The sequence below is a fragment of the Schistocerca gregaria genome, chromosome 7 (assembly GCF_023897955.1).
Source record: "Schistocerca gregaria isolate iqSchGreg1 chromosome 7, iqSchGreg1.2, whole genome shotgun sequence".
Lineage (NCBI taxonomy): Eukaryota > Metazoa > Arthropoda > Insecta > Orthoptera > Acrididae > Schistocerca > Schistocerca gregaria.
Window position 1 is genome coordinate 390,443,262 of NC_064926.1, and position 9,275 is coordinate 390,452,536.

Genomic DNA, 9,275 nt, shown 5'->3' on the forward strand with positions numbered 1-9,275 from the left:
AATGGAAACACACAGCAACAGAACGTGCCAGCGTGACTTCAAACACTTCGTTACAGGAAATGTCCAAAATGTCCTCCGTTAGCGAGGATACATGCATCACCCCTCCGTCGCATGGAATCCCTGATCCGCTGATGCAGCCCTGGAGAATGGCGTACTGTATCACAGCCGTCCTCAATACGAGCGCGAAGAGTCTCTACATTTGGTAACGGGGTTGCGTAGACAAGAGCTTTCAAATGCCCCCATATATGAAAGTCAAGAGGGTTGAGGTCAGGAGAGCGTGGAGGCCATGGAATTGGTCCGCCTTTACCAATCCATCGGTCACCGAATCTGTTGTTGAGAAGCATACGAACACTTCGACTGAAATGTGCAGGAGCTCCATCGTGCATGAACCACATGTTGTGTCGTACTTGTAAAGGTTCTAGCAGCACAGGTAGAGTATCCCGTATGAAATCATGATAACGTGCTCCATTGAGCGTAGGTGGAACAACGAAACTAAAATGACCTCTAACATGGAAATTAAGCGTTTCCGGACACATGTCCACATAACATCTTTTCTTTATTTGTGTGTGAGGAATGTTTGCTGAAAGTTTGGCCGTACCTTTTTGTAACACCCTGTATATGTAGCCGATTTGGTAGATGATTAATAAAGGCTATGGTGCCTAGTGTTGATTACCTTTTTAATTCCTTCCTCAGCTTTGTTTTTGCCTAATCTTTTTCCTTAGGCTTTTTTAACAATTAGGTAATTTTTTTAAGTGGACTGGACCATCTTAATACACCTAGCAATCCTATTTACACAGGGTACCTCGCAGTGCATTTAATAATTACAATAGGTCAGATAGACGCGGAAGAGGTCTGTTCAACGGGACCAGCCCGATATTCACAGTAACCTCCCAACAGAAAAAAAAATCGTATATCATTCATATTCACTGTAACTTCCCAACAGTTTATTTTTCCGTAGCCTCGCAATAATAACGTGACTAAGCTCTCAATAAAACTGTGGCTCACTTATAACCTATCAGTAATTGACTATGAATTTAAATCGGTAAATTTTGGACGTCAGTGGTACTGCGTCATGGCCCTGAAAGATCATTCTGAATAAATTGAAAATTCTTACCTCCATGAAGTCGCCAGATAACGCATATATATCTGCTCCTAGCTATAATAAATTTTTCTGGCACAGCCTAGTGCAATGCTGGCCGCTAGATTTGTCATGCATGAAAGGAAACGACTGATTTTTCTTTACGATAATCGCGATGACCATGGGTTGCAGAAATTTGTGAATTCTTTAAATTCAGATGAATGATTATCAAAAAGTTATTTTTTAAAAAAAGATTATGATTAAAAAGTTTTTTTAAACATTTAGATGGGACTAGATATAGCAAAAGTACAAATTTTGTTGTAAGAAACTACATATGCGCGCGGCTGCTTTTACCTTACACTACATCGCTCAGGCTCCGGCATCGCTCCCCACGACCGGCCCAGCCAGCTCCACACACCAGACTGCTCGCTACTACTACTGCTGCCACTGCCATTACTGCACCCAACACTGCTCCCTGGTCTGAGATTCTGTTACAGCTTACATATGGCTGGCAGCGCGTGAGCAATCCGTCGAAATTACATCTGCCCGAGTGCGCTAGCAACAAGTTCCTTAGTCATGGACCTCTTACAACAGGTCACCCAGTGAAACCTGAAATTTTCATTACCGGACAGGGATTTTAGCTCGGCTTCTGCCGAACTGTGAACACGTGCCTTAGCTTCTGCATCACTTCGCGCGGTATACCAATTTGACTGCCACTGCAGATTCGCTTATTGCTGACCAGTCATGAAGTTTCAGAAGAGGCTGGTTACAGACGAAGGCTTATTCACTAACTTCAGCAAAAGTTTTTTTTTTTTTTTTTTTTTTTTTTTTTTTTTTTTTTTTTTTTTTTTACTTTGGTGTCACCATTTGCTTGAGTACAACAAACTGTACCACTCACGTGAGTATCTTCTGGACTGATGTTCATTTGAACATTGATCTGAAGAATTTATTGACTTGCTTGAAAGAAATGTACTACTTCTTCTCTGAAAAATGTTATTTTTAAGATCCACCAAGAGCTACCGATGAAATAATTTCTTTTATTATGCACCGTTTCGACTATCTGATTCATATGAAACATCACAAACTACTTAAAACATCGTGTGTGGCAAATAAAGTAATTAACATTGTGGTCTGCCACATCGTTCTTCGTCATTCGTATTTGTCTGACCACATTGGAAGCGTCTCCGCCAATTAGTCACTAGACCAAGGAATGATAAATTGCTGCTGTCAACTCCCAAATACACAGGATGCGTTGCTGCAGTGTTGTTGCTCTTCAAATGCAGAAAACGGATTACCGTATATTATTCCACACTATCAACGGGACATACTGTTTCGGTTCCACTAATGGCTTGCTGTGGCGCGCGGGCATTTCAAGGGCATCACAGGTGCTGGCACGGGAGTCCGCAGAAATTTATCGAAGAGACGACAAGATTCTAAGATGACCATTTTTGACGTATCTGGTGTACCAAGACTGCAGATGTACATCTGCAAATAAACCATTAACTAAGGCACTTTGTGTTTTCAGGAGGTAATTAAATCTGTCATCACTCCTTATAGCATTTAAGAAGATCAGTATGGATGCTGCGTCAAAAATGGTAGAGTGAGGTTTCTTTGATTGTGGAAGTTTGAAATTTACTGCGAGAAAAGAGTTACGTGTAGTAGAAGTCGGCTACGTCGGGACTTGTTAAGTGCGATCTGGTTATGAAAATTCCTAGTGAAGCAGCAACGACTGATTGCGATCTTTAGTGCTAAAGTAGTTATTCAGGTCAGTCCAGTGTCACACCGCCTCCTCAAAAATAGCAAAGTTAAAGAACTGCGCACTCGTGGCGAGAGCGTCCAGCAGATTTGTAACATATGGCCGTTCAGAGTGCTGATTATTTACTTCTGTACAGTGCAACCAGAGCAGTGTAACTTCTTCACTGAATAAATGAACAGCATTTACCAGAGATTAGTTACAGTAATTCGTACAAGTCGGCCACGCCTAGTACCCGGTAGTAAATCACAGGTCCTGACATGGGCTTCCACAGAAATTTACCGAAGAGACGGCAAGATTCTAAAATGGCCATTATTGATGTAACTGCGGTGTTCTTCAAGATGTATTGTGCTGCAAGTATTATGTTTGACCCGAGGTACACGAAACGTATTGGACCTCAATAGGTTGAGACTGATCACCGTAGATTAAAACTTAAAAGGCAAGAATATTTAATTAGTATAAACGAAGTATTTTTATGTTATAAATGTGATTATGGTATCTACAAGTTTAGTTAAGAATGATAAATTATATCCACCCACGATTAAATCCAGTTTATCAAACGAGTGAGGAAAAGAAGTCGAAGATGTTCACCCTGTGATGCATATGATCAAAAAAACCAAGAAAAATTTATATTCATTAATACTATTCGAAATCTATAAAACGTAAAGTAAACTTTAATAAAACGCTTGCGCAACTCTGATGCCAAACTACTTTTCCTTACTAAACTTCAGATTGATCGCGTTAATGGGCATGTTGCATTATTGTCATGTCTGTCCATTTCTTAGTCTTGACTGATATAATGAAGGTTAAATCAATGTATTTTGAAAGTTACAAGTTTTAGCTTGCTTGTGTAAAGTGATACCCAGGCTCAGCAATCGACTGTATAAGCTTGTGGAAAATCCTTAACAGGTCATATAAATTTTCCGGTACATTTACATCTACATGACTACTCTGCAATTCACACTTAATTGCCTGCGGAAGGTTCTTGAATATTTCCGTCGTGCTCTCTCTTATTTTATTACGATGATCATTTCTTCCTATGTGACTTGGCGTCAACAAAATATTGAAATTTAGTGAAAAGATCTCACCGAAAAGACAAAACTCCTTTGTTTCACTGGCTTCCACATCAAACTCGCGTTTCGCATCCGTGGCACACTCTCCTCTATTTCGCGATAATACAGAACGAGCTGTATATCTTTGAACTTTTTCGATGTTGTCCGTCAATCCTACGTAGTAGCAGCCCATACCACGCAGCAATATTCCAACAAGAAGACGGACAAACGTAGTGTAGATAGTCTCTTTAGTAGACCTGTTGCATCTCTTAACAGTAACTGTTCTGACAACAAAATGCAGTCTTCGGTTTGCCTTCACACAACATTAACTGTGTGATCGTTCAAATATATTAGTAATTTTAATCCCTAGGTATTTAGTTGTAATGAAGCTGTTAGGTTTATGTGATTTATCATGTAACCAAAATTTAACAGTCCCAATTTAGTAGTCATGTGGGTAACTTCACACTTTAAATTATTTAGAGACACTTGCCTATGGCTGAACCAAGTGTTCCTCGTCTGTACTGTGCAGCTGTACTAACTGCGTTTCAGAATTTGTAACTAAATCGTTGCATGTGCCATATGTTTCACGAGTGAATCAATGAAGCTCCAGTTTCTTGAGAGGACACTTATTCACCTTTACATTTTATAGTGTTTGTTTCCTCTCTTCTAGTGCAAAATATGGTATTTTACAGATGATACCAATAGAAAGGTGAATCTGATGTAGACACACCTGCAGTACAGCATATGCATGCTATTTAGAGCCCCCTCCGAAGCGTAAAACTGGATGTAGGCTCACCAAATCGCCAGAGATCTTATTTGTTTAAGGGAGGTATGTACGGAACGCTACTGCAGTACCAGAGCGCAAGGGTGTTCGAACGGTCCCTTTTCTGCAGCTAGATAAGGGCAGGTACTGAAGCAGGTCTATTGGGAGTGTGTGTGTTGCATTTCTGGAATGTGTACGTACTTTGGGTGTCTCAATCGCGAAGCGACGATTTTCAATTGCTTATTATTTGCGCGCAGTCTTTGGCTAGAGAAGCTTTGTCGCTGGAAGATGTGCTTGCATTAACATCACTGCTTGGTAGCGAGGAGCGCGGAAGTTCAATCGTTAGAGGTGGCAGGAGTAAAATACAGGGAGCGAAAAGCTATTTACAATTTGTACAGAACCCAGATGGCAGCTATAAGAGTCGAGGGAAGGGAAGCAGTGGTTGGGAAGGAAGTGAGACAGGTTTGTAGCCTGTCCCCGATGTTATTCAATCTGTATATTGAGCAAGCAGTGAAGGAAACAAAAGAAAAATTCGGAGTACGTATTAAAATCCATGGAGAAGAAATAAAAACTTTGAGGTTCGCCGATGACATTGTAATTCTGTCAGGGACAGCAAAGGACTTGGAAGAGTAGTTGAACGGAATTGACAGTGTCTTGAAAGGAGGATATAAGATGAACATAACAAAAGCAAAACGAGGATAATGGAATGTAGTCGAATTAAGTCGGGTGATGCTGAGGGAATTAGATTAGGAAATGAGACACTTAAAGTAGTAAAGGAATTTTGCTATTCGGGGAGCAAAATAACTGATGATGGTCGAAGTAGAGAGGATATAAAATGTAGACTGGCAAAGGCAAGGAAAGCGTTTCTGAAGAAGAGAAATTTGTTAACATCGAGTATAGATTTAAATGTCAGGAAGTGGTTTCTGAAAGTATTTGTATGGAGTGTAGCCATGTATGGAAGTGAAACAGGGACGATAAATAGTTTGGACAAGAAGAGAATAGAAGCTTTCTAAATGTGGTGCTACAGTAGAATGCTGTAGATTAGATGGGTAGATCACATAACTAATGAGGTATTGAATAGAATTGGGGAGAAGAGGAGTTTGTGGCACAACTTGACAAGAAGAAGGGACCGGTTGGTAGGACATGTTCTGAGGCATCAAGGGATCACAAATTTAGCATTGGAGGGCAGCGTGGAGGGTAAAAATCGTAGAGGGAGACCAAGAGATGAATACACTAAGCAGATTCAGGAGGATGTAGGTTGCAGTAAGTATTGTGAGATGAAGAAGCTTGCACAGGATAGAGTAGCATGGAGAGCTGCATCAAACCAGTCTCAGGACTGAAGACAACAACAACAACGAAAGACAATCTCGACAGAGAAGCAGAAAGTTTACAAAAACATAATGGATATGTATGGTTTTCCAACGTAATATTCCATGTCCAAACATCAACACCAACATTGTCTATTATAAGCGACAACTGTCTCTATATCTATTTAACATAAATCGACCCCCTGACAGTAATGTAGTGTTTTATGTTTCTCCAGAAACCATAGGGAAGAAAGGTATAAATGAAGTAGTTCCTTTCCTGCATCGTTATGTTACTTCGTTTCTGGATCCTGAGGTAAAAAATTTGGGAATTTTCTGTGACTCATGTGATGGTCAAAACAAAAACTACACCCTCTTCAGGTTCATCAATTATCTTGTCAACCATGCAGAGCGATCTGAATTAATTCGTGTGACATTCCCAGCACAAGGACATTAATACCTGGAAAGTGACAAAGACGTGGACCTCATCAGACGTAAAACAAAAGCTGAGCTCCAAACGACTGGACAGACATAATTAAAGATGCGCGTGCGAAATCCATTCCTTTTTAGATTGTTGGAGTTGATGGCTCATTGATACGTGAGTGGAATAATTTCTTGCAAACAGATACCACCCAAAATGTCCGTTCCCTTGGCAAATTGTTAAGGAGATGCAGATAGAACGTCAACATCCAAGGCTTGTCATGCATCGTGACACTTAAAACGGATCTTGGATCACATCTGTTGTTACTGCTCCTGCTGGACGAATGGAAGAGGAACCAGAACTTGCAGAAGGAGAGTTTTTGTTCCCTGCACCCTGTTACGAAGGTAGGCTGGCAAAGACTTTAGTCACAGTAATTAAATGAAACTAGATCATATCAGTGTGTGAAATAGCAGGTTCTGCTTTATTATAACAAACCTATTGAGATACCATGCTAATAACATATCGCATGTCCAATGTTTTAGGACTGATACCTATCACCAAGGGAAAGTATCGTGATGTGCAAAAACTGAAAGTGTGCTGTGACAAGAGTACTCTACAAATATTCCCTTCTGGCATTGGATTTACAAACATGTTTTGTGTTATTTGTTTGCAATAAGTAAAAAGTGAGGAACGAAGACTGTGGGTTATAAAATCTGTGATTTATGCTGATAACTGAAACTGCGTCCTATTAACTATATTTTTAATGTATGTTTTGGAACCGTTTATTGAATAAAATCAAATTTAGATGGCTCTGAGCAGTATGCGACTTAACATCTGAAGTCATCAGTCTCCTAGAACTTAGAACTACTTAAACCTATCTAACCTAAGGACGTCATACACTTCCATGTCCGAGGCAGGATTCGAACCTGCTACCGTAGCAGTCGCGCAGTTCCGGACTGAAGCGACTAGAACCGCTCGGCCACCGTCGTCGGCGTTGATTGAATAATTGTTGGTAGTTGTATACCAGGAGATTTAAAGATACAAAATTTGAGACATGGGCTTATTAATCATTATAATTTACACAAGCTCAGTGAAAATAAAAACAGTATTGTTCCTAATACCTGATACTCATGAACATCCTGTACAATAGTGACTAGACTTAAAGATGAATAGATCTTTGTCAAGGGAGTTGCAGGGAAGTTTTACAGTGAAGTATCGTCCCAATATCATGCATTACATTTTGACTTTTCCAATCTAATTAGTACATTACACAAAGAACTTAATAAATAGACATTCAGCTAAGGACATACAGGGTACAATTTTACATAGAATTTTTTTCCACTTGTAAGGAATCCTAAAGAGAAGGTCGTTGAATGTACTGTATAAATTGCAAAATCATATTTCAGTAACCAATGAAACTGTACCGTTTAAAATTTTAAAATTGCTTTCCTGAAAAATCTATAAAATGGACTTAACGCCTTCTTTCCGTGTGGTCTTCATAAGTTGTATGGGACGAAGAAACCCTTGGGACATTCGCGATGGCACTGTAATGTTTCCTAGCAAGCCTAGATTTCATTCTGCAGGGTGTCGAGCAGATGCAACAACACACAAAAATATTTAAACACTTTATTGAAGCTTCAACAATTTGAAATACGAGGCGTATTCGGAAAGCAAGGTCCAATTAGGAGCGAAATGGAAAGCACTGTGAAAATCCGAAGGAACTTTGCACAGATATGTTGGGCAATGTCTTTAGTGTGCCTGTCGATCGCTTTTCAGTTCAGAGCGCAAAGTGATCACGTAGAATTTCCTAAACCAACAGTGTCTGACGCCAAGTACGTGGATCTGATGAGAGATTTCGCCTGAAGGTGTGCAGCCCACAGAACATAAATGTCATGTGTTTCTTTCTTCAAGACAACATTCAGCCGCATTCTCCAGGGGTAATGAAGACGCTCTTGCAGCGTTTTCGATAGGTAGTGTTTTATCATCCATAATACAGCCCTTAATTGGCTCTCAACGTTGCTCATCTCTGTTTGCATGAACCACTGGCTACGAGGACTACATTTCGGCACGAAGAAAGGTAGACCAGTGTAGACACTTGGCGTAAAGCACAAGCGGCCGTTTTCTGTGTCGAGGGTACTGGAAAGTTTGTACAAAGCCACGACAAATGTCTATTTATAGAGGTAACTGGAAGGTGTGGCTAACTGTTGGGAGTAAAAAATTTCTGATTTTCCCTGTGGTTTTCATTTCGCGACCAATAGGGACTTACTTTCTGCACAGTCCTCGTACGTAACTTGGAGAGAATTCATGTCCGCAGGAATGTCTGTGTATTTGTTCCTGTCGCTGAATACTAACTCATCACTTGATACTACACAGAATGCTAGCCATGTCTCAATGTAGAGTTGACTGTAAACTTTGATGTACATTTCTGGTTCCTAATACAGCTCGTGCTGCTGGATCTGAAGATCTGAAGTAAAGCGATGATGTCGTCTTAAGCAATAATTAGTGAGTGGATTGGATGGCACTGCATTCTGACGGAAGCAGCAGCGTAAACTACATCTTGAAGTCACACCTACACTGACATGTCTCTTTCGTTGCTTCGTCAGGCAGTGACTTCCCTTAATTGTGCTTCCACTGTAATGTACCAGCTTTGATATGAGAACCTGTTCTTCTGACAACACGATATTCCTCCTCCTCCCCCAAACATCTGCACCGTCTTCGTGTCGTACTGTGTCACGTGACGACGGCGACGTGACCGGGGAGGGGGGAAGGGGGGGGGGGGGACGGCAAACATGAATGCAGACGCCGATGAGGAGACGGGGTGAAACGACGGTCAAAGGCAGCTCCCTGTCCGCGCTTCCGTATCCACCATGTGAGTGACTGGAAAGCAAGCTCACGTCGAGTGAT